The 26,945-nt window shown below is 43.7% G+C and overlaps 1 protein-coding gene and 1 long non-coding RNA gene across 40 annotated transcripts in view; one reads left to right on the top strand and one right to left on the bottom strand.

Annotated features, from left to right (window-relative positions):
* The window catches only part of CACNA1C (calcium voltage-gated channel subunit alpha1 C), a 760,549-nt gene that overhangs the window by 205,466 nt on the left and 528,138 nt on the right, over positions 1-26,945 (top strand). The gene's annotated exons all lie outside the window — the stretch shown is intronic.
* On the bottom strand, positions 12,504-16,803 carry LOC122473123. Its single transcript, XR_006294591.1, has 2 exons — positions 15,431-16,803; positions 12,504-14,321 (listed from the first exon to the last, which is right to left on the bottom strand). It is a non-coding gene; the product is annotated as an uncharacterized LOC122473123 (long non-coding RNA).

Raw genomic sequence — 26,945 nt, 5'->3', positions numbered from 1 at the left:
AAGTCTCTTTCTTTGTCTAGTTTGGCGGGCAAAGGAGTTTGCCAATTGCTAACTTTATAAATAACCTCACAGTTTCAGTTTTGTCATATGTAAAATGGCAATAATAATAATGCATCCTTCATAGGGGAGTTAGGAGAATTAAATGGGTTAGTTATTTGGTAAATGCTTAGCACTGTGCCTGCCTGACATCATAGAAGGCACGCAATAAAAGTTAGCTAAAGTTATGTTAATTTTCAAAGGGTAAGAATTAATAGGCATATTGTAAATTGATATTAAGAAGGAATAAGATGCATATTTGGGAAAAGTGGGGGTCCAGGAGAGTAGCTAACAGCATTTTGAATGTGGGAATATGCAGGATGTGAGCACATCTTTGTACTTAAGGTCTACATCCTCCTTGCCACAGAAACTACTTACATCAGACATAGCAAGAGAAAAAGGATAGTGTGAGCATAGTACAAAGGGGCTACCCATAAGTCTATGATACTCAACCTTTTAATATCATCCTCAGTCACTTCATTCATTGATCCCAATTTATCACCCAACTTGTGCTATACATTGATGTTATAGATAAAAACAATCCACTCTTTACCCTTAAGAAAGCTGAGGGAGGAGATGAGCAAGTAACCAGACAATTAGACATAAGTTCTTGAATGATCAGGAAGAATGAGGTGTACTGGGAAGGCTTCTTGGAGGAGTTGATAACTGAGATTAGATGAGTAAGAGTTATTTAACAATAGGATAAGAGATTTTCAGGTAGAGGTTCCTGTATGTGCAGAGGCATGGATGACAGAGCACTGTGTATGGTATATCCTGTCTGCTAATTTCAACATCTGAGTCATCTCATGGCTCTTCTCCATTGATTGCCTGTTCTCTTAAGTAAGGAATTTTGGATTATGTGTCTAGCAATTTTGGATTATTTTCTGGACATTGTCAGTGATACATTGTAGAGCCTATGGATTCTATTTGTTCCTCTCAAGAATGTTAATTTTTTTTATTTTAGCAGGTATTGAATATTTTTTAAATTTACATCCAAATTAGTTAGCATATAGTGCAACAATGATTTCAGGAGTAGATTCCTTAATGCCCCTTACCCATTTAGCCCATCCCCCCTCCCACAACCCCTCCAGTAACCCTCTGTTTGTTCTCCATATTTAAGAGTCTCTTATGTTTTGTCCCCCTCCCTGTTTTTCTATTATTTTTGCTTCCCTTCCCTTATGTTCATCTGTTCTGTGTCTTAAAGTGCTCATATGAGTGAAGTCATATGATATTTGTCTTTCTCTGACTGGCTAATTTCGCTTAGCATAATACCATCTAGTTCTGTACACATAGTTGCAAATGGCAAGATTTCATTCTCTTTGATTGCCGAGTAATACTCCATTGAATACATACACCACATCTTATTTATCCATTCATCCATCGATGGACATTTGGGCTCTTTCCATACTTTGGCTATTGTTGATAGTGCTGCTATATACACTGGGGTGCACGTGCCCCTTCGAAACAGCATACCTGTATCCCTTGGATAAATACCCAGTAGTGCAATTGCTGAGTCATAGGGTAGTTCTATTTTTAATTTTTTGAGGAACCTTCATACTGTTTTCCAGAGTGGCTGCACCAATTTGCATTCCCACCAGCAGTGCAAAAGAGATCCTCTTTCTCTGCATCCTCGTTAACATCTGTTGTTGCCGGAGTTGTTAATGGTAGCCATTCTGAAAGGTGTGAGGTGGAATCTCATTGTGGTTTTGATTTGTATTTACCTGATGATGAGTGAGTGATGTTGAGCATCTTTTCATGTGTCAGTTGGCCCTCTGGATGTCTTCTTTGCAGAAGTGTCTATTCATGTCTTTTGCCCATGTCTTCACTGGATTATTTGTTTTTTGGGTGTTGAGTTTGATAAGTTCTTTATAGATTTTGGATACTAAGACTTTATCTGATATATCATTTGCATTTGTCATCTTCTCCCATTATGTCGGTTGCCTTTTAGTTTTGCTGATTGTTTCCTTTGCCGTGCAGAAGTTTTTGTTTTGATGAGGTCCCAATAGCTCATTTTTGCTTTTGTTTCCCTTGCCTCTGGAGATGTGTTGAGTAAAAAGTTGCTGCAGCCAAGATCAAAGAGGTTTTTTCCTGCTTTCTCCTCTAGGATTTTGATGGCTTCCTGTCTTACACTTAGGTCTTTTATCCATTTTGAGTTTATTTTTGTGTATGGTGTAAGAAAGTGGTGCAGGTTCATTCTTCTGCACGATGCTGTCGTTTTCCCAGCACCACTTCCCAAAGAGACTGTCTTTATTCCATTAGGTATTCTTTCCTACTTTGTCAAAGATTAGTTGGCCATACATTTGTGGGTCCATTTCTGGGTTCTCTATTCTGTTCCATTGATCTGAGTGTGTTTTTGTGCCAGTACCATACTGTCTTGATGACTACAGCTTTGTAATATGGCTTGAAGTCTGGGATTGTGATGCCTCCTGCTTTGGTTTTCTTTGTCAAGATTGGTTTGGCTATTTGGGGTCTTTTCTGATTCCATACAAGTTTTAGGATTGTTTGTTCTAGCTCTGTGAAGAATGCTGGTGTTATTTTGATAGGGATCACCTTGAATATATAGATTGTTTTGGACAGTATTGACATTTTAACAATTTAGCAGGTATTGAATTTGACTGAACTCAAACATCAAACTCCACTTTCTCTGTAGTGGGCAGAAACTTAAATCTCTGATCAGTTCTATTAAACTTAGCTGGGTTGTTTAGAATCTGTCCCATGCATGTATAGCTTAAGAGTCAGCTAGAGATTTGGATGGAATTTATATATAGAATTTAGAGTTCCATTCTGAGGCTCTCTCCTTTTTGGTATTTCTTCTCTCATTTTTCAGCTGCCTGAACTCCATCTTCTGATTCTGCAGGTATCTATCTAGTTTGTAGCCACTTCACAGGGTGCTTATTGGGGCCCCCTCTCAAGCAAAAAGTTGCAAAGACCAGAAAACTTGTCCAGCGCTCCCTTTACCCAGTTTCTGCCTGCTTTTGGTTGCCCTCTAGTGCACACAAATAGTTATTTTTGATATTTTATTAGATAATAGTTATGCAGAAAGGATTGGTCCAATATAAGCTACTTAACATATTGGAAGCAAAACATTCACATGGATATTTCAAGAACTTCAAGCTGTTCAGTATGGTTGGAAGGGAGTGAGAGAGTGTGTGTGTGTGTGTATGTATGTATTGTAGGGGACTGGAAGGATATATAGCTTGGAGAAAGGCAGAGGCCAGGTCATCAAGAGCCTTGTGTGTAACACTCAGGAATTTGAGCTTTAGCCTGAAGGATGTGATGAAGAGCTTTAATTAGAAGAGTAAAATGATCAAAATTGTGTCTCAGGAACATGGCTTGACATCTGTTTGAAGGATGAGCCAGAAGAGGTAGGAAGATAGTTAGGAGGCTAATGGGTAAAACAGAGTTCAGTTTTCTCCTTTGCAAGATGAGGGGTTGAGCTAGCTGATCATTAATGTCTTTTAGCTTTAATATTATGATTTTCCCACTAATGTCCTTATTTGGCCTTCCTGGAGCTGGTGGTTCCTGTAAGGCTGTGTTTTGCAGAGCACTATACACAGCCCTGTGATCCCAGACTTTAGATGATGCCAACAGAGAAAAATATACTTGGTGGTGTTCTTTGGTTTATGAATACATTAAGGCAATGGGGGCACAAAGCAACACACACAAATGTACCATAGGTGGTTAACAACCTTTGAATTTCTCTGTCTCTCTCTTACCTCCTGCATCACAACAGGCATTTGGTTATTCCATGTTATCTTAAATGGCCTACTATTAATCTGAATTTGACTTTTTAAGTTCTCAAAGAGAAGGAAATGGGCCTATTAGGAACCCTGGGACATATTGCAGTTGGGGTGCCCAGATTGGGAACAGTGGGAATATACCCTATCATAGTTTTCTGAGAGCCTCCGGAAATGCTGATAGCAGTATGATGGACATACTGGATTTTATCCTTTCCTGGTTCTGGCCTAATAGGAAAGTGAGGCTTCCCCGAGCCTCAGAATGTTCTGCATCTTCTAAAGCCTCTTGGAGAGCAAAGAGCTCTTTTGTGTCAGATTGTGATGGCATGCTGAAAAGCAACATCAGCCCTTGCTCAGGAGGGCAGTCCAGAGTCCAGTAGGCTACCTTCATCATGACACAGTTTTATGTGCTTTGCCTTAGTAGGAGCTCAGGCCTTTTAGTTCTTAAAGCTGGCTGAGTATACTATCCTTGGTAAATCAATCCTACATTCAGTACAAGAAACACCAGGCTTTAGGAGTTATAGAGGCAACAATGTAATTCTTGGATGGTGTTTCTTACATGAAACTGTAAACAAGGCTTTCTTCTTAGGATTTCAAGACCTGGTACAGAGATTCGTGAATTACCTTCCTGACTTTTTACTTTGAGGAATGCCATTTTAGTCAGAGTTGACTAAATGATAAAATCATTTAGAGCCTATATAGCTCTAAAATTTTTCTATGATCTGTTTCCAGCCTGGAGCGTATGAGTGTATTAGCTCACTTATTTACTAGGCACCTGGGGTTGACCTGGGGAAATTCTAGTGATTAAGATGCAGTCCTTGTCCTCAGAGAGACCCTAGGCTAAGTATCTGACATGGCCCCTCCTTGACTGCTTGGCTTTCTACCCTGCAAACTGAGCTTATGAACATGGTGTGCCTTTCCATGGTGGTTCTCTCTTTTCTATCACACTGTGGCCACTGAATTGGATTTGGTGAAAATATCAGGAAGTAAAATAATGTGCTTGTGGCATAGATGTTCAAATTTGGCCACACTTGACATTTTGCCAACTTCTATTATATCTATTATGGTATAATCTGGCCAGTGTTTGGATTTGAGGGTGCTGTGGGGCTCACTCCAAGTTCATCTCCTATTTCTCTGCCTCTGTGCCTAAGTTTCTGCCATTGGTGTAACTCACCACATTATCATGGGCTATCCCATTGGTTATCATGGATGAAGGCATATTCTACTGGAAGAAGTTGATTGGGGAAGCACTTGACTTATTTATGATGTTCCATCTGAGATCTGTGGATGGCGGCAGTGGGAGGTGGGGATGAGTTTCAGGGGTTGAGAGAAAGTGAGTCAAAAGAGCGTGGAATAGGCAGAAATAGGAATTCTCCCCTGTTGCAGTTTTGGCAGGTTCTCGGCATATATATAATTTTTTTAACTTTTATCTCAAGCATATAATAGATGATCAGACAATGAAATCTCAGGCTCAGCCTTGGCTGGCAGTTAGATCTGTGAATCTCAGCCCCTATTTAAGTCTAGTCAGGACTGAGTCATTACAGGGTGCCTTGCATATTCACATAGTGGGATTTTTGCTCAGTCTCATTCATTTTAATGTGGCTTCAGCATAACCAGGTCTATGAGGAATGAGGTATCCTTCCCAATATGGGGATAAGCCCTCTTCTCTGAGGTACCTGCTGATTTAGATCAGACCCTGTTTTTAGAGGGAAAAGTCTATTTTAGAATAGGAGGGACAGAGGAGCTCAGCCATGACCTAAGGGAAGAGAGGGACTGAGCTATCCTACCCCTTCATGTATGGTTGACTCAGCCAAGTTTGACTGCAAGAATGGGTCTTGGCCCAGGATGGAGAGTATCCATTAATGAGGCAAGTGGCTTCAAGAAGATCAAAATAATTAGTCAGTTTTCACTGCTGCAGTGAGTCACCATCTTGAAGACATTATGTTCCAACTTAAGAGTTAGGAAGCTGAGGTAGAAGACGCCTAGTTCCTCCTCCCCAGGGAATGCCAAGTGTGTCTGAGGGCTGGTGGAGAACGGATGAGGATCCAGTTCTTTTCTGCTGCCTGTGCTTTTGCTTCCTTCTTGCCTTCAGTGGGAAGGAATGTGAGAGGGACAGTGCATTCGAGTCTGAGGTGAGTTGGAACGGACTCATTAGGGGCAGATGAGTGGTCTAGCAGAAAGCAATGTATCTAACACTGCTACCCAGGACCCTGGGGACTAGAGAGATCTCACCAGGCCTGCAGGGGTTCCTGAGTGGCATATTGGTAGGCCTGGCTTTCCAAACCTCACTGTTTGAGAGGGATAAATATTCCCCTTGGAGGCAGGGAGAAGGGCTGATGGTGTCTGCATCTGGAATTCTCCATCTGTGTGACTCATGCAGCCCGTAGAATGCCCTGTAGCAGGGAGAGACAGCTCGCACCCTGTGGTTACTTTACAGTACATGGCTTTCCAAGTACTGGGTTGGATTACTGAGAAGTCTTTTCCCTGGGGCATCCCCATATAGGTGAGGTGGATGTCAGTCTGGAAAGCTGATTCACATATTCTCTAAAAGCCAGGCAGGAGCAGCATGACCTGTCAGGGTAATAAGTTCTATAGCTGTGTGGCCAGAGCTAGAAGTGTGTCCACAGAACAGAAATTCCCTTGGAACTGAGCAGGATGTCTCCCTTAGAGACTGAACCCTTGATCTTTGTTTTCAAGAGTCCCCCACTGCAGCTGACTTGCAAATGAGAGGCTGAGACAAGAGAAGGCTAGGCTTAGGGCATAACATCACCTCTGCAGGAAGGAGGAGTCAAAGTGTACATTCCCCTCCCATCACAGAGTGATGGGCACCCTGCACAGAAAGTCTGTGAAGAAAAGTCTAGTAGGAGAACTCAGACAGATGGGGCTCTGTTAGGTTCTGCCACTTTCTGGATAAGTGACCTTCGGGACACCACTTAAACTCTTTGAACTGTCTTTCTACCCCTCCCTCTGTCCCTCCTTTCCTTTTGAGTGCCTACTAGGGGTTATAAGTGCTCAAAATGCAGTGGGAAGTAATATAACAAGGCTGATGCTCTATAAGAGAGTGACAGAAATGAGGTAAACAACTAAATAAGTAAGACTATTTTAAATCCTGGTAAGTGCTTTGAAAAAAAAAGTGATGGGGTGGATGGTGCAGTGGAGGGGGGTGTGGCTACTTCTGGGGGGTAGCATGGAAGGCCTCCCTAAGGTAATGCTCTTTGGGCCTTCTATTAATAGGCCTGAGAGAAAGGCCATTAAAAAAAGAAGGAACAGGAAACGCAGTGGCCCTGAGATGGGAAGGCCCGTAGGCAGATGACCATGATGCCCTAAGTGGGCACAGAGCCTGGTCTCTGAATCCCAATGTGAAGGAAAGCTTATCTGGAATTACTGTGAGCAAGAAATAAACTTACATTGTGTTGAGCCACCTACATGTTGGTGTGTATTATAGCAATTAGTGCCACCCTAACGAATACAGTATAAACCATTGCATCTAGTGGTGCAGAGGGCCTGAAGCAAATGTGGAACTTGAACACAGAAAGGAAAGCCAATTATCACCTCAGCAACAGGAGGGTGTTCACCTCTCTCTCCTTGTAGTCTGAGCCAGAGGCTCTGTCTTGCTGTAATGTCAGTTCAAAAGGCAGCATTTCCAGACTCTTGTCACGTCACCGGGAGCCCTTGGTCCTCTAATTAAGCAGTAATGTGCTTGTCCAATAAATACCATATGGTTGCAATGAATCAAGACCAAATTATCATAGCTTTAAAAATTAATATTATTAATGTTGATAATAAAATCTTACAATTTTATGTCATGTTTTTCTTTTGAAGAGCTCAATATGCAAGTATTAAAATATATGTCCAAATATCATACCAACTGTGCCTTAGGAAGAGGTGAAGACCCACAGAAAAGTTGGAAAGATGACTTTATACTTTAAAATAAGGCTCACTTCTTTCACCTATCTCTGACCCCATAAAGATAGCTAATCTTTTCTAGCATAAACCAGAATAGTGTGATAGAATTAGGAAAATGGGATTATCTTCATGTCACGGTAAGGAGATGAAGCACAAATAAGGGGCTGGAGTGAATTAGATACTACAAAATGTCAAGATGGGAGAAACTAGAGTAGACTTGCCCTCATGAACCTGGACTATCGAGAGAGGATATGGGGTGGGGTCAGGGAACATGGGAAGGAGAACTGGCCAGCTTTGGCCAGTGCCTTACTGGCTTGGAAGTGGCAGGTGACTGCAGAATTGATGAGGAGCCAAGGGAGGGATTTATCAGGAAGCACTGAGTTCTGAATGGTGGGCATACTTGAGGACAGGAGACTAGCCTCTATCTAAGAGGGAGAACAGGGCTTACCCTAAGGGAGGTTAAATGATGGATTGATAATGTGCCCAGGGAGTTCTCTTACGTATGAGTGACAAAAGCTTAAGAGTTTCTGTGTTTGGCTCTAACCCAGATCCATTTCTTCACTGAACTCAGAGATGCCATGGGATAACCCAGGGGAGTTGGGGGAAAGTAGGCATTTACATCTGAGGGGGTAGTTAAGAAAGAGTTATGAGCCACAGGATTCAAACAAGTTGCTAAGGACACCATGGAGACCATTACTTGGTCAGTTCTCCATTTCTAGGAAGGCCCATAACCATAAACCAAAATTCATTAGTCTCTTATTCAACAGGAATTAATTAATTGGCTATATGTGCTTCTCCTACCCTGGAGGAGCTTATAATTAAGATGATCATACAATGTATTAGCCAAACAAAGACACATTCGAGAAAGAAAGGGGACACTATTAATAATTATATGGGGACAACAGGCACACACAAAGGTGGCTCAGGAAAACTGGGATATATGGAGACCTGACTTCTGAGATATCACTCCATTCACACCGAGGTACAGTGAGATGCGTGTTCCATGAGCAGTGCATGTTTCCACCCATGTCCTCATCTTCTGCCAAGAATGGGACTCCTTTCCTGCCTGCCTGAGCCCATTCTTCTTACTGTCAAGACTCAGCTGAAGCCCTCCCCCCCCCCCCCACCACTCTAGCCACTGACTGGGTTTGTGACTTTGGACAAATTACTTAACCAGTACTCAAATTCTGTCAGTAAAATGGGGATAACAAGAATACCTGTTTTGCAGGGTTGTGGTGAAGATGAATGAGTTAATATAGATTTACACTAGAATGCTGCCTGACATAAAGTAAGCACCACATACATACTGGTTACTATTATGATTGGCTTTGTGACAGCAGATAACTTACCCAATGTCTCTGCACTTTAGTTTCCTCATCTGGGAAACAGGGACAGGAATACCTACCTTTTATGGACTTGGAATTCAATAAAATATAGCCCCCCTCTTCCTTAGAATAAGCAGCAGACATCGTCCACAGATTTATTGCATAATATATTTAGATGTGGTTAAAGAACATTTACTGAATGGACAGGGGGGTTGCCCAAGAGGAAGGAAGCAAATAGGGAGAGGGATGTGTGGCCTTCATGGAAAGGGTAGGCAGGAGCCCAGATAAGCGGATTGCTAATCTTCTTAGCACCCCCAGGCAAGAAAGAAGACTCTAGAAGTCACGAGATGGGCTGGCCTTTTTCTCAGGATAAAAACCGGAGGAGCTTTCTTTAAACTAGAGAGGCAAGGCACGTAGCTACATCCAAAGTCAGAAAATGACCAGCTTTTTTGCTTCTAGTATTTGACCTCCATTCAGAACTGATGGGAGGCACAGAACTATTCTAAGTACTTTGAATTATTATTTATTTACTTCATTAAGTTCATCTATAAAACAGCAACTTATATTTTTTAGAAATGGCTTTATCATGGAAAATTTCAAACATAATCAGAGACTTGTATAATCATTTCCCATGTATCCATCTCTCCGCTTCAGCTCCATAGTTATCAACACCTGTCAAGTTAGTTTTCTTGTTTCCCTCAAGACATTTTATCTCAGATATTTGAAAGCAAATTCATCATCATATATACAGATGGTCCTTGACTTATGATGATTTGACTTGTAATTTTTCGGCTTTACAATGGTACAGTAGTAGAATCAGTAGAAACCATACATCAAACTTTGAATTTGGATCTTTTCCCAGGCTAGCAATATGCAGTACTATACTCTCCCATGATGCCTGGTGGTGGCCATGAGCCACAGCTCCCAGTCAGCCCTGTGATCACAGGGCCAGTAACTGATACATTTACAACCATTCTATACCCATGAAAACATGCTGTTTTTCACTTTCAGTACAGTGTTCAATATATTACATGATATATTCATTATTTTATTTTAAAATAGGCTTTGCATTAGATAATTTTGCCCAACCATAGGCTAGCGGACATGTCCTGAGCAAGGTGGGCTAGGCTAAGCTATGATGTTTGATAGGTTAGGTATAGCAAATACATTTTCAACTTATGATATTTTCAGCATACAGGTTTATTAGGACATAACCCCATCATAAGTTGAGGAAGATCTGTAATTTCCTCTAAATACTTCAGTGTGTATCTTCTACAGATAAAGACTTAAAAAACCCCAAATATCTGAATCACCCCAGACAACAATAACACCAACAAAACTCAGTAAATCCTTAATAACATCTGATACTCAGTTCATATTTAAATTTTCCTTATTATCTAAAAAAAAAAAAAACCTTTTGCCATTTGGTTTGAATCAAGATCCTAATAAGGTCCACACATTACATTGAGTTGCATGTCCTAAATCTCTTTTTATTAACGATTGCCCCTTCTCCTCTTTTGAATGTCATTTGTTTGTTGAAGAAACTGGGTCAGCTGTCCTGCAGAATGTCCCACATTTTGATTTGGCTGACTACTTCCTCATTTTGTCATTTAATTTGTTCCTTTACCCTCCTATTTCTTGTAACCTAGAAGCTAGATTCACGCTCCATTTGTTTTGGAGGGAAGGTCAAGGGTATTCTTGTTGGGGCTATGCACTTCCTGTTGTAGTACATCAGCATCACTTGTAGTGATTCTAGGACTTTTGAGGGGGCTCAGGAATTGATTGTCAGACTGTTCTCTCTATTACAGAGCTCCCCATCAACTTTTCACATTGTGATTTTAGCATCCAGTGATGACCGTTGCCCATACCTGTTATTCACTAGGACTTGTAAAATGTCCATTTTTTATTCCATCACTCCTTTGCACTTACTAGCTGGAAGTCTTTTATAAAGAACTACACTCCCTCATCATTTATTTGGTTTTCCTGAAATACAGTTTGATAGAAAAAGCAGGACAAGTGCTTTCCTATCATTTGCCAACTTTTGGAATAATGAGTTGGTGCCCTAGCAAAGAAGGATAGATCTTTCATGAATTAATTAATTAAACAACTATTTATTGAGTTGCTGTTGTATGTTAAGCATTGTTATAACTCCTGATGTGAACAATTTTTTTGTTCAGCAGTGAACAAAACGGACACAACTCTGCTTTCTTGGAACTTACATTCTGGTGGGAGAAGACAAATAATAACCAAGCCAGTAAGTTGATATATTGTGTTAGGTGATGACAAGGGATATGGAGAAAAATAAAAATAAAGCAGGGCAGGGTATAGGGAGTGCTGGAGGGAGTGGGAGTTGGGTTTGCAATTTTAAATAAGGTCAGGAAGGCTCATGAGAAGGTGACATTTAAACAAAAACCTGAAGAGGGTGAAAGCATGAGCCATATACATTGTCGGAGAGGAGCATTCCAGGCAGAGGGTCTTAAGGTGGGGACCGTGCCTACAGTGTTTGAGGAATAACAGAGGCCAGTGTGGCTGGTGTGAGTGAATGAAGGGGTAGTCAATAAGAGACGAGGTCAGAAAGGTGGGAGAGGGGGCTGACCAAGTAGGGCCTAGTAGACATTGGATTTCCCCTTGAATGAACTAAGCAGCCACTGAAGGGTTTTGAGCAGAGGCATATGATGTGACTCCTGATGGAGTAGTCAGGTAAGGGTGGAACCGAGTTTAGATTTAAAAGTAGAAAGCGTCTTTTCTTGCCAGCTAGTACTGGCAAGGTGGACAGAAGGTGTTTCATCTGTTTGGAGGGGAATTCTGCATCTGGTTAGTAGTTGGACTATAGGAAATACTGTCTCTTAATCTATCCTTTTAAGTTCCTAGGTTTAACATTTTCCTTGGCACTGTTGAGCACTTCATAACATAAAATTCCAGGGCAGAAACCTTCCTCTTTCACCCTCCACACAGAATGACTATATGTCCATCATCCCAGAGAAATCGAATTCCATCTTACTCTAAAATTATGATACAGGGGAAAATGCCACCACTTGACCCATCTCCTTTTGTTCTTGGTTACAAGTCTGTCAGCACATTTTCACCATCTCTAAAGAATTGGTGTTGGCTAACCAGTGGGGATTCCTGGTGATTCTAGAGGTAGGTCAGTGTTTGTGGAGGCAGAGACCATCCATCTGTCCAGGGGTTACCACTTTAAGCATGGTGAGGGGCACCCTTTTCCTTCCAGAGTTTCCCAGTCAGCTTGGAGCACACCTTTTCATCCATGCCGCCTTCTCAGCATCCAGAGAGCCTTTTTGTGGACGAGCATCTGTCTTTGCCTGTAACTCCTGCCTGTCATAGGCTGTTAGGAATTTATGGGTGCTTAGCAACCAGGAGAGGATACAATACAAGCAGCCTGAATACAATACAAGCTATGCCTGTCAAGTAGCTGTTCCCTCTCTCATCTTCTGCTCTGGGTTTGTATGTGAAATAAAAGAAGAGACAGAGACACTCAATGTCAACTTAAACAGTGGCTTTTTTTTAATTAAAAAAATTTTAAATGGAATCTAGTTCAAGCACACCTTGCCTCAAAGAAAGCTTGCAAGCATCCCTTCTCATCATTCTGTGTCATCATTCCAGGTGGTTCTCTGTAACCTTCTGAGGTTTTTTCCCCACAGGCCTACTTCTTGGTAGTTACACCAAGGGAAGCAAGCGGGTGGGAGGAGGCCAGGCCTCTCCACAATGCAAGGTTCTTCTCAAGCTGCAGGTTCTGAAGAGGATAAAGAAGGACATAATGAGGGGAGAAAATTTTCCAAAGAAGGGACATCATAACTTAGAATGGTCTCTGTGCCTCTTATTGAAAGGAAAATTGCTGGCTAGGGGAGTGGCAAAATATTTCAAATGAATGACCATCCTTGGTAGCGGCCAATACACAGCAATGTGACAGGACAGGAAATGGAGCTCTCAGGCCAGGAGGCTTCAAGATGAGCCAGGGGCTTGTGGGAAGGGAGGGGAATGCTACAGAGCTTGCTGTCTGCAAGGGGTCATACACTGTTAGCTGCAATTCTTAAAAATACCTGTAGGAGGCATGAACCTTCCTTTTTGCACAGATGAACCTAACTCAGAATTGCTGCTGCATGTGAGGTTATGTGCTGCAGACAGTCCAAGTCTACATAAGGCTTGACAAAGGATCTAAGTGATTGCCTTGTAGTGTCAAGGCATCCGTGTCTGAAGAGCTGGATGCTAAGACCTAGAGTTTGGCCCCCTTCCAAGGTTGTCGTAAAAGGCTCCTGGAAAATGCCCTTCTTTCCTGACTCCTGGGCAGACTCTGCCACTTTCTTCATGACCTGGTTCCCACCAGGTAGTTTTTGGGGCTGCGTGAGTACCAGAGTTTTGGACCTATGGGTGTGTTCTTTTTTTTCCAGATGAATTGCACATCCCCTGAGAGGAAAACAAAAAGGTAGAAGTAAGGGGAGTCTTTTTGTGGTGAGAACAACATAATGCTTATTTAATTCATTAAACAAGCATTAAAACGAATGTTTGAAAACTTGAAATCCAAAGTCTTTTTTTATAATCTGAGTGTCCTCTTGTATCTCCAGTTGTTCATGGTCTTTACAGGCATGGGGGCACAGCACAGAAGTTAGAGGGTGATGTATTGCCAAAGATGAAGCATTCCCTGGGCCTACCGATGATGGTAGGTTTTAGTGAACTCATGGTTTTGGCCAGATTTTTGACCCAGTGAGCTGTCTGATGAAGGGAAAGTACACAAACTTATTAGTGAAGTCAGCACCTTGGACCCATAGACTCTTTAAGGTTAGCAGGACCTCTGAGGTCATCTAGCCCATTGCCCCATTGAATGCTTGATTAGTAATTGATGCAAAAACTCCAGGTTCTGCATTCCAAAGGTTGACCCAGGCCCATATTATTGGTTTAGAATATTATCATAATTAATGGAATGCTGCTAGAATATTGGCTTCAGAACTGAATTCACAAATTGGAAGAGATTCAGCAGTAAAAATATCCAGAGGAAGCAACAGACATTAGTAAAGTTAGAAAGTAGACACAGTGAGAAAAGAGTAAGTTCAGTAGGTTCAGAAGGAACAATCAACGTTTCAGAATAATGATCACAAATGAGTATTCAGTAGTGAAATAAAAATACCCTTGGTCCACACTTACTTGATGTGAACGTTCTTTCAGGAGGAGTTCTTGCCTTCCTGCCTTTGGTTTCTTCACCCTCTGAACCACTGGACACACAACTACTGGAGTCATCTGCTGAGAGTCTTCTTCCTGTGCATTTGTTCTCTCCAAGAATGAAACTTTCATGGGTTCTCTTTGTCTAATTGGAGAAAGTTAGAGCTATTTACACTTGACTTTCAAGGCTCCACCCTTCTTTCTCCACTTTTTGATATAAGCTTTTGTTTGGGGCAGGTGGGTTCACCCACTGCCTCCTGAGCAGGCCTTACTCTGAGTCTTTGCTCATGCTTGTTAGAATGGGGAGCATATCTTTAGTTCCTGTAACTTCCATTATTATCTACCATGAGTTTGAGTACATAGTAGATGTATGAATGAATAAATGAAGCCTACATTCTACATAAACAAACATACAGGTATATAAGCACACACCCATATGTCTGTCTGCATGCACAGAAACACCCCCTACTCCTAAGCACAGATGGAGATAGCCCCTAGCACCCCTCTTTTCTGGCACCTGGCAAAGGGCAAGGGGCCTAGAGAAGTATAAACATCAACCAGAGGGGACAGCAGTAAGATACAGAAGCTCCAGTTCTTGTTTCTCTCTGGAGCCAGCATCTGCTAGGAAGCCCAGCAGGCCTGAGTACTGGCAAGCCTGGCATGGAGCCCTTCTCCTTTCAGAGGAAGCAAAATGTCCTGGCAGGATGAGTCAGTGGGAGAATGGAACCAGAGAGTGAGTCACTTTGGGAGGAGAGGCTAAAGGATCTTCTCTGCTCAAAGATATTTTAGTCTTGGTAGGTTTTTCCCATTTCTCTTGTTTAGATATAAGTTTGGGACATGTGATTGCGGTGGGTAAGTTCTCAGATGTAATAGAGAAAACTTCCCCTTGACTGTCTGGAGTGCTGCGTACTGGAACACTTTTGCAGTAAAGTGAGAGGTTAAGAGGGCTGGCTTTGGAGCCAGGCAAGCTGGGTCCTAATCACAGCACATCCCAGAAGTAGCTGGGGACCTTGAGTGGGTGCTTGAGTCCCTTGAAGCCTACTTTTTATCATTTTTTAAAATAAGGGTTTTTGCGAGTATCAAATGAGATCACGTATTTACTTATTCCACAAGTATTTGGCTGTCTAATGTGTGTCTGGCACATTGCTGGGTGCAGAGTACATGGAAGTGAATGCTGCAGATTTGGACCCTGCCCTCTGGGGTTCAAGACACTGGCTGGGAGAGCCACCATGAGGAGAACCATTTGTGTAGTACCTGTAGACAGGAAGTTCTCAGCCAAGACGGTGATTACAACGATCTTTACTATTTCTTCAGTTTCGTCTAAACCAGCTCATATTTTTGCATCTCAGTTTCTTCTATAAAATGTGGAGCTGAATTAAAATAATCTCAAAGGGGAATACCCTCAGCCTCTAGCCTTAAGTTGAAGTTTTGGAGCTCATGCTTGTTATTTGGAGAGTCTGTAAAATACAAATGAGAGGCAGCTGGAGGGAGCAGCATCTAGGCCTTTAGTGTGGGATGGAATTAAGATCAACATGATCACAATAGACTGGTATGGTCACAATAGACTGGTATGGTGACCTGAAGCAAACAGGAAGACTTTGGAGTCTGATATTTAGGCTCCCAAACTCAATTGTTCAAAGACATAGTGAAGGAGAACAGACTTGAGAATAGAGCACATGAAAACAGTCCAGGTATTTCATTTTAAATGATGGGGGCTGCTAAAACTATAGTGCAATCCCAAGCTGCATTTGTAGGTGGGGAGTGCTTAGTGTTTAGGCTAGGGTAATAAAAAGAAGACCAATAATAGCTCAGACTTTGGAGTTATTGTAGGCCAAGAGACCTACATATACGATGTTATTTAATTGTAGCTTGTTGAATCCCCACAGTAACCCCACAGAGTCAATACTATTGTTATTATCACTTTATAGATGGGAACACTGAAACCTAAGTAATGGATTAAAAGGGACACTGCCCATGGCCCATAATGAATAGCTGTAGGACCAGGCAAGAAGATGTATTTTCAGGGGGTCATGTAGAGAGGGAGTGAACTGACTGCGGGTTACTTGTTAGTGTAGAACTCCAACAGTGGGTGGATGCTGTGGGTTCAGTCAAGAGCTGTTTAGAAATAGAACATGTCAAGAGGTTGTGAGTTCTCCATCCTTAAAAGCATTCATGCAGAGGCTGGAGGACAGTCAGTGATGATGGAGAGGGAGTTTTGGCACTGGAAGGGACTGGCCAAATGACATGTGAATTTCTGTCTGTGGAAAAGTAATGATGAGGGAACCCATGTAATCTTTAATAACATGCCCAACAAGAACAACTATAAAGTGTGAGCAATGAGGCAATACTGGGAAAGCAAACACAAGCATGGGTATTACCCAAGTGGAAACATGGGTCCAGTGACAGGATCTGTGCACCCTGGGGGCAGAGGTTCTTATGGGTTTCCTCTTCCCCGTGCCTTCCCCAAGTCTTTCTCTGTACAAGACTCTCTCTTCTTCTCTCCTTCTTCTCTCCTATATCTGTGGAGGTTTCAAAGCCCTTTGCCTATTGGTGAACCATGTGGGGGTCATTGCTATCATATTGAGGGCACAAAATCCAAGGTCATTCTGGGGAAGTGGCATCTCTAGTGGAATTTTTTTTTCATCGTTTATTTATTTTTGGGACAGAGAGAGACAGAGCATGAATGGGGGAGGGGCAGAGAGAGAGGGAGACACAGAATCGGAAACAGGCTCCAGGCTCTGAGCCATCAGCCCAGAGCCTGACGCGGGGCTCAAACTCACAGACCGCGAGATCATGCCTGGCTGAAGTCGGACGCTTAACCGACTGTGCCACCCAGGCACCCCTCTAGTGGAATTTTTATAGGGAGAAGTGGTCACCTCATCTGTATACCCTCTCCTTTTCTTTGTTTAATTTATTTGGGAAATACTTGTCTCATGTCTACTACTGGCTGGAATTGTGCTAGGGATGGAGACTCAAAGGTGACTAAGGTGTGTTGTTGTGTTTTCTCTGTGCAGGGACACAGGGAAGTAAGCAAACAGATGACACTGCACCATGAGTGTTGGGATAAAGGTGCACCCAGGGTCCTGGGGCAGCATGTGGGAGGGGAATTTACCCAGATGTCACCTGGCTGGACTTGATGGTGTCATCCTTATAACATTTCAGACAGGGATTGGTTTTAGTCCTCAAGCTGCCACATGCCATATGGTGGGCAAATTTCTTAACCATCTAGAGCCCTTGTCTCTCCACCTATTAAATGGGGATAATATTACTTCCTTCAATTCATTTCTGTGAAAATCTAGTTAAATGAGTTAATTTAGGGAAACCAATTTAGTGTAGTGTCTGGCCCAATAAAGGAAATTTCCCTGCCTTTCCTGACCTTAGTGGGGGTGAAGGGTGGGCACAGAGATGCTGAACTTGATGTCCACGAGTCCTTAAGACAGTGGTTCCCAAACTCTTGGTCATAGATTGGTGCCCAGCTGAATATCATAATCACAGGAATGGTTTCTTTAGTACAAATGTTGGGGTGCTTTCTCTGGAGATTCTGTTTTGGGGAGTGTAGGAAGGGGCTGCACCAGAATTTGAGAAGTTGCCCAAGTGATCCTGAAGCATAGGTAGATTTGGAGACCTACTGAAAATATATTCAAAAGTATGAGTGTGCATGCACACACGTACCTATGTGCATTTTTCCAGAGAAAGGCCCCCTTGTTTTCACCAGATTCTCAAAGTGCTTCATAATCCCACAAAAATTAAGAATCGCTCTTGTGTGCTGTGTGCTCGCTGGCACAGACGATGGTCTGGAGAATATGGGCTTAGGACATGAACTGGCCTGTAAGTCTAGCACTGCTGGGCTCTCCTCCTCCCCTCACTCTAGAGATTCCTGGGGAAATAGGAACAGGTGCTTGGTCACCTGACTCTGGCAGGTGGGGAAGTGGGGCATCTCATCATGCTGAGTCCAGAGGTTCCTGAGATAGTTGTAACTGGCCTGAAAAGTTGACATGGAAATCGTTTCCGTCTGGTTCCTGTAAACATGAAATCTGTTATGAATTACATCCATCTGAGTGAAAGAGGGATAGAGGTTTGTGGTGTGTGTGCAGGAGAGGCAGCCTCGGCATGGTCTGAAAGCTTTTGCAATTTTTCCTAATTGGTCCAATCTTTGTCAGCAATGAGTCTCCCTTTTTCTTTTCTCCATCCCATCCTCCATTGCCTGTAATGTCTGACTTCCTGGCAAGGCAAACAGGCACCAGAACTGGGATGTTGTGATTCCGGAGGATTTTCAGGTGTGTGATGGTAAAAACAGGCAGGAAGGGAATGTTGGCTCTGTGTTTGGCAGCTAAGGAGACTTGTTTTTCAACATGCCTTGTGAGGTTAGGAGACTTGGACTTTTTTCCTTGTTTTCTGTATTCTCGGTAAGTCTCCTAAGATGCTCTATGAACTGTGCTGTGAACTCTGACTTCCCCTATGATGTCCTCAAGTTTACCACTGAAGGGACAGAAGTTCGCAACTGTTTCCGGTCGCCATGGGTGATACCTTGGTAACTTGAACTAAGTTCGTGTTAGTTTGTAGTCTTTGGTGTCAACTTTAGGGTACCCATTCCTTTGTTGTCTCCTGTCAGAGCTAACACAGACCAGGTAAAAATGTGATTTGCCTCATATAGAACCCCCTACCATGCAGTTATATCTAGAATATGAAATAGTCAGTGAGTGCTGTGAGTGTCTTTCTGTGTGGTTGTTAGTCTGTTCATTCATTCCTTCAACCCTTACCTCTTGCTTGTCTGCCACGTGTCAGGCACAGTCACCAACACTGGAAGTATCGTGAGGACCAATGCTCAGTCCTGCTTTTCTGGAACTTACCTTTTGGTGAGAAGGACAGGAGAATAGGTGGCATGATAGAGCAGACAGAGAATCTTGTTTTCTAGGATGCTTTCTTCCTTGTTAGCTTGGTGGCTTCCTCTTCCTCACAAAATACTCCTAACACTAGGATCTTAAAGATGAATAATAATGGAAATAACTTAAGATACTTCCCATTCCATGGGCATTTGCCTTTAAACTGGAGTTAAAATCTTATGTAAAGAGATGTGGAGCTAAATTTTGGGGTAGGCTCTGTGGGAAGACCTGGAATCTCCCTCTGAAGTGGCTAATGCTGCCCGGCTGGCTGTAGCTCATTCACCATGCCTGTCGCCAAGCTGTGTGAAGGTACAGATGTCTCCACTGACACCCTCCAAGTTGTCTCTCTTGTGTTTCTACTTCTCTGCTTTGTATCACTCCCACTTTACCACCGGTGAATCCCTCTCTGTTTTCATGTGTGGCTGGCAGGTGCAGTCGAGATACCAGGAGGAAGGAATCAAGCAGCTGAGGAGGAGCCAGGCTGTTCTTCCTCCCGCCCACAGTACCTGCTCTGCACCCAATCCTTCCCCCCCCACACTGTCTACCCTGCATACCCCCGTGCCTTCAGAACTTTGCCCAGACCTCTGAGGCCTGCATGAGTGCCTGTCTACAGGGCTGTCTCTCAGCTAGTCCTCTGGCTCTTATCTCCTGCCTTGCTTGTATACCACTGGGCAGAAGCTGCCATGTATCCTTGGCCACCTTTTCTCATGGACCATGTCTTTTTTTCCCTGTCCCTGAGACCAGTCTAGACTTCCCAAAACATGATAGCCATCTTTGTGGCCCTTGTGTGAAGAGAGCCCAACAAATGCTTGTGGCCTGACTGATTGGTTTCCAGCCAGGCCATCAGTTGTTTCCTGGCCACAGTCTGGCTCCTCTTTTGAGTGCCTTCCCCTGCCCCCCACTCTAAGGAGGCAGTGGCCAGATTCACGTCAGCAGCTGCTCCCACTGTGGGCTGTGGTTTTGGTGAGCTGCTTTTTAGGCCTCTCATCTTTATGGGAAGCCTGCCCAGCCCCGGCCTGATTAGAATTGGATGGTGGCAATAAAGGTTTCCCTTCCCTCCAGTGGGGCTGAGTGTGTAGCCTTGAATGGCTGGAGTTAGCCACACATGATCGCGGGTTTCCTTCCTGGGCCTCTAGTCACTGTCTTCAACTGTGCGGTGGGTCTACTTGGCTCAGGTCACCCAGACAGGACTGAAGTCAGGCTCTTGCTGTGTTGGGTAGGGCCTGGGTAACTAGGTGAGGTTAGGTGCCCACCCCTTGATCTCCTTTGGGATGGAACTTCTGAAGGAGAGCCAGGCAGTTGTGCAGTGGGTCCTGAAGCAATAGCAGGCCATGGGGAGGATGGCCACGGATGGAGTGAGGGCACCTTTCAGTGACAGAAGGTACCTTCTGCCCAAACAGAAGTTGAATTTACTTACTTACTTACTTACTTTCAAAGGAAGGAAGGAAAAGATGAAGAACTTTAGAGGTCAGAGTCTGAGACAGCCCAAGGTGGAGACAAAAGGAGTGCCAGGGAAGAACATACACTGAGACACAGAGAGACAGTGAGTGGCAGATTGGCAGAGAGAGAGGCAGGAAGACCACAGGGAGAGAAGTACTGAGAGAGAGAGAGAGACAGACAGAGGAAGAGGGAGAGGGAAGCCTAGAAGAAGCAGTGGTGACATTGCTTATGGATTTACTGATCCCTGACTTGTTCACAACTTCTGCTGGGAGTCTCTAAAGTACAGTCTTAATGTAGGTATCCATTTAGTAATAATAGGATTTCTTGAGCAATTGCTGTGTGCCAAGTACTGTGCTAAGACATTTTGTAAATGTAACCTCCTTTAATTTTTATGACAATCCCATGAGGGGACTTTCATGATCTCATTTTATACAAGAGGAACAGGTGCTCAGAATAGGGAACATGGCAAGCAAGGAAAAGAGCCAGGACTCTGACCTGAGGTCTGTGGAACCCCAACGTGTATCACTGTAAAATATGTGACACTTCTTTGTCTTCTGGGAGCTGCACCATCCATTTTATCCCATGTGGTCCTCTTTTCACAAACAGCCCACCCCTTTTTCATCTCCTACCTCTGCCATCACTCTCTTCTTTCTTGCTGCCAGCAGTCAAGCCCACAGACTCACCGTGAAAGCATATCTTACCTTTGTGTACCATTGTGTTTCCAGAGCCTTTCCCAGGCAGTGATTCTGTGAGCAGATATTATTTTCTACATCCTGTAGAAGGGGAAAGTGGCTCAGTGAGATTCAATGACTGCCTAGGGTTGCACCACACAACTGTTAGGTGGTGGAGCCAGGATGCAAATCCAGTGTCAGAATTCAAATCCAGCACCCTCCTAACCTCACTGGCCACCTCTCTGAGGACCCATGTTCTTCATAGCAGCCACTCCATCTTGAGCCAGAGGATAGGCCATGGAACCAGGAAGTGGTTTGCATTTGGAACTGAGATGGGGTTGGTTGTGGGTAGAGAGACACTGAGGCAATGAGTGGGCCCATAGAAACTTCTCCCTGGGAGCTGCAGCCTCTCTCCAAGGCAGAGCATCTGAGTAATGGCTTAGTGTTGACCGCTGGCCATTTTCAGAAAGTCTGCCCTCCAACAGAGTAGAAGGCTGATACGTCAGGTAAGTGTGAGGAAACCTACTGTTTGGGGGGCATGTGTTAGTGACTGACAGACCTGACATCAGGGAAACATGGAGACAGCCAGGTGTGGCAAAGGGACCAGGAGCAGTGTCCACAGAGAGTAAGATACCTGCCTTGAAGTGTTCCATTTACTTTCTTTAAAGGGAAATGACCACGAAAGCAAAGGCAGATCTCCCACTGGTGCTCCCACATGGTTGCAGCTAAAGTCCTGAGGCTCTAAGGTCCCTGACATGTTGTCCTGATGTCAGAGTCGGGTCTGCTGACCCCTCAGAGGGGTTAAGTTGTCCCATCTGCACCCTCGCTACCCTCCTGTAGCGAGGAGGGTATCTGTGGAGCCACCCCGGCCCTATCTCCTTGAAACACTGCCTTGGGCCTCCAGAAATAGCAGCTGTCAGAGAGAAGCAAATACCCAACAGAGCAAGCAGCCTGTGTGTGCGTCTTTTCACTCAGAATTAAAACAGAAACCAAAAAAAATTGTTATCAACACAATACCTAGGGGCCATGTGATAGAATAACTGTCGTCTTCCTGGGGTTGTGTAAAACTTTCCAAGGCCCACGGCCCTCTGATGTTTGGTAACTCTACCCATCAGCATATCGGACATCTTCAAATATATCCACAAATCACATCAAGTAGAATATGTTTGCTGTAACAAAGTTAGAAACAATGGTTGTGTTTTTATAATGTTGAGTTTTATTAAGAATAAATTATTCACTTTGGTCTTGTGATATAGACTTTATTATATTGATAGATAACTCTTATGTGTTGAGCTGCATTTGACTAGTTGACACAATGTTAAGTGTTATGGACATTGAGTTACATATGCATTTTGATTTTGTACTTTTCCTCTCTATTTTGGACCCAATCTAGTTTTTAAAAAAATTTTCGAGTGTTTTTCTGGGGTAATGAAAAGCTTGTAGGGCATAGACATTGAGTCTCTTGTGCCCAGTGTATAATCTCTTCTATCCCTTCCCACCTCACCCTCCAGCCCCAGAGTGAGAGAGAAAGAAAGAGACTTCCTCAATTAATTGATATTCACTTTCTGGCCTAAATTATACTAGGTTCTCAGGTCCTCCAGTCTCCTCTTGGTGTTGTTTTTATAACTATAAAATATAAGAAGTGTTCTTTGAGAAATGTGGAAAATTTCTAAGTGTCCCAAACAGATGATATTAAATCAGTTACCACAGATCCTTTGGCAGAAGGGAGGATATAAATTCTAAATGTGATTGTGTCAACCAGCTCAGATTTTCAGAAGTGAAGAGTAAAGATGTGGGGAGGGCTGGTTCTTCCAGAGCCTCTGACTGCGACCTTTGTGTGGCTCTGGTGTAATGTAGATGATGGATTTTCCTCTTGCTCCAAAAAAGAGACTTGTGCTGGATGTAGCCATGATGGAGGTGCCTCACAGGCACTGTGTGCAAATATTGTGCCTGAGGGGAGCAGAGTGAAGAACTGACTTGGGTGACAAGAGGCAGAATTTTAAAAAGGAGAGGAAAGCTGGGGAAAACCCCTCTAGGGCCAGGGACCTGGCTCATCCAAGACATTCAGGTAGGGTCCAGGAAATGGAAGCAGGAAGACACTCTGCCATGTGGGGACACCATGGCTTCCTCTTTAGGGACTGAAGCTGGGCTCTGGCTATGCTTCCCAAGATGGGGGCACCAGGTCTAGCTTCCAAAGGGCCACTTCTAGGAGGGGCCTGTTACTCATCTGGAAAACTCTATCAACACCTTGAGTGGGAACCTGTAGGGGCGAGGGAGAGGGGGGAGCATTTGGCTATCCTCAACCACAGTGATTTACCTGACATAAGAAAAACTAAAATGAAGCATCATGAATTGTGACAGGCCCCGTTAATGTGACACACTCATTAAGAGCTCTGATAACTAGTGATATTTAAAGAAGGGGAAAAAACCCTCATAAAAAGACATGAAGGGATTTACTACAGGAAAAGAAAATATAGATCCCTTGAGATGACTGATACAAGAGAACAAAGGAGGTCATGAAAGTGGCTGCCTTTGATCAAGGTGAGAGCCAGAATCTTCAAGGTTGGGCACAGGTACTTCTGAAACCCAGGAGAAGCATCTTTTGGGTCATGCCTGGTGTTTCTCCATTAAGCAAGTAGTACATTCAACCAGAACTTGCTCTTTGTTAATGGAGTGGAATCCCCTTTCTACACTAAAAATGAGATTATGTAAAATCTAAAATTTATTTGAAAGAGGGAGGGCTTTTTTGTGTGCCTGATGCATTACCATAAAATGACACTGTCTTACTCCTTATTGCCTAATTAGTAATATTGTACTTCTGTGTGAAATGGTGTGTTTAAACATTGCCAATCGATTTAAACAAAAGAATTCAAAATACTGTAGGATGGAGCACAGTGAAACATTCCTGCCAGCCAGTGTTCTCCCAGGGTAAGGTTTTTGTCATTTCAAGGTATGCCTGTGCAACAGGAACATAGCAGAAGAGGGAAGTTTCCTTCAGTTTCCCAGTCCTCACCGTGTTTTCTGACCTTTCCATTTCCTTCATCCAGGGCTTAGCTGGTCCTAGGGCTGTAAAAAGTTTTAGGGTCTTATAGACTTAGCTGGATATTGGGCTTAGTGGGATTTATCATTCATTTTTTCATTCATTATACACTTAGTGAAGACATATATAAACTATGGGTTCTAGGTATTAAAGACATAGAATGAGGATAATAGAGTTCCTTTCCTTTAGGAGGTCAGCCCAGTGGGAAAACAGATGTTCTTGTGGAAAATTGAAATATACCCTGGTCAGCAAAGAGGATGGTAGAGAGATGAGCAGATTTCATGGCAACCTTGAGAAAGAGTGTAGTAGAATAGCCTGCCTGCTGTAACAAATAACCCCCAACTCTTGGTGGCTTAACAGGATAAAGGTTTATTTCTTCTATCACAGTCCAACTTAGATTGGAAGCGTCGTGATAGGGGACATTCAGGGATTCAGGGTTCTTCTGTTTAGAGGCTGTGCCATCCCTTGGGCCTGGAAATTTTCCTTTGGAGCCCCTGAATCTGGGCTGACAGATAAGAGATAATAAAGGGCATGAAGGGTTGTACCCGAAGTTTTAAGGTCCAGGCCTAGAGGTGGGGCTCATCATTTCCTACATGTTCCATTGGCTAGAAAGCAATTCATGGCCCTGCCTCCTGCAGGGGAGTCTGGGAAATATGGTCTGACTTTGTGCTCATGTGGAAGAGGAGCAGGTTTGGTGAACATTAGTGCCACATTCACTGCAAGGAGCAACTGCTGCCCACCCCCCCCCCCCCGCCCCGGGAAGTCAGAGCAGCTCCATGAAAAGTGGGTACTGAGGGTGGGTGGAGTTTGCCACATAAAGATGTTGAGTGTTGGTGCCAGGCCAGGAGGGAGTAGGGGTGTGAGAAGAGTACCTCAAGGAAAGGAAGTGGAAATAACTTGGATTTGTCTTCAGATAGAGCTGGATTTAAACACTGGCCTACAACTAGCAATGGTGTGACCTTGAGCCTGGTCCCTGTGTGTCCCAGGTGTCAGCTTCAGCTCTTCATCCCATGCCCTCTCCCAGATTGTGGGCATTAGGGACTTGCCTTCTACAGTCCCTGCTGGCTCCAGTGTCAACCACAGTCACTTTCTCTGAGTATGCCCTTCTCCCTGCTCTGGACAAACCCTGACATGGACCTGTTCCCCTTCTTTGAGTTATACACACACACACACACACACACACACACACACACACAGACGCTCCAGTCCCACACAAGGTTTTTATGAGTATATCAGCCTGTACTCAGGTTTTGGGAAGCTAAAGGGAGTTCACATCATTGTAATGTAAATATTGAATGTTTGAAGTTTCTGTGCTTAGAAAGTCCTTCCGACATTTTTGCCTACCCAGGCCTTACAGTTTTAATGTATTTCTTGCCCTTTCTATTTCTCCCCCTCTACTGCCCCCAAACTACTTGAACATACTCTCCTCATTTTTATTATGCAGAGCAGTTCAGCTCTATATAGTCCCTAAACTTAGCTCAGAGCTTTCCTCTGCATATCCACTGATGTGCTTTCCCACACAAGGGGCCATATCCACTGATGTGCCTTCCCACATGATGGGCCATCTGATGGGGATCTGACCCCATCTTCTTGGATGAGGGAAAAGGGGTGGTAGAGAGACTCATTTTTCCATTGCTTCAAAGGCAGAAGCAGATGGCGTCAATTTTTGTTTTAAGTAACTTTTTCTTTCTTTTATATACAATTTCACTAAGGATCAGATGGGAATGTTGCCACCCAAATTGCAAGGTTGTTGTGAGAAATAAGATAATATATGAAAATGTGTAATATGGTGCCTGGCACATAGCAGATCCTCAATTAAAATGCAGCTGTCACTCCTCTCCCGCCCACCCTCAGAGTCACAGGGTATTAAAAGGCACAGTGCTGTGTGGTCAGTGACACTGACCTAGATGGGTCAAGGGGACAGTGTGTGATGGGGAGTCGTGAGAGCTGGAGCTGCAGAGGGGGAGTGGGGCCAAACAATTTCATGCCGTGCTTTTATCCAAGGAGATGGGCCTTTGTCCTCTGCATTCAGAATTCAGAACTTAGCACATTAGATATAAATGGGAGGAGAACCTTTTAAAATAGCCGTCTGTTTGAGCAGAAGTCTTTTTACTGAGATTCAAGATGTGGCTCCAAGTAGGTTTAAATTTGCAGAGCACATGCAGAAGCTGGTTTGTTGCTCTAGGATGCCACACCTGCAGTTAGGGCAGACATAGTGTGTCCTCCCACATGAGCTGCAGCTTATTGGCCCTGTCTGGAAGACCCGGCTGAAACTTGTTACCCTGAGGAGCTGGTTTGCATGACAGATCCTGCAGGGAAATGGCTGGCAGAGCTGGAGGGTTCACGTACTCTCCCAGCAGCCTGCTCTTTGTGAGAACCCCGTGCCTTTACTTCTCTTTGAGAGGTAGAGGAAGAGAGGCCCAGGCAAGCTAAGCAGCTGACACAGTCAGGCATGTGCTGCAAGGATCAAAACCCTTTCTCCTGCCACTCCCCCAGTCTCCCAGAGCTAAGAGTGGCCCTGGCCCATCCAGCAGAGGGTCTTCTCCTGCAGCAGTCTCTTGACAAGTCTTTGGGGCCATCCAACCTCTGCCCCAACACCTCTAGGAGTGGAAATCCATTTGGGGATATCTGTAATCCTGAAAAAGGGTTTTCTTAGAGCTGTCTTCCTTTATCTTTTACCTGTTGCACTTCATTTTGCCATCTGGAAGGGAAAAGGGTATTCTCCCTTCCTTAGG

The sequence above is a fragment of the Prionailurus bengalensis genome, chromosome B4 (genome assembly GCF_016509475.1).
Source record: "Prionailurus bengalensis isolate Pbe53 chromosome B4, Fcat_Pben_1.1_paternal_pri, whole genome shotgun sequence".
NCBI lineage: Eukaryota > Metazoa > Chordata > Mammalia > Carnivora > Felidae > Prionailurus > Prionailurus bengalensis.
This window is presented reverse-complemented; position numbering and strand designations above follow the sequence as displayed.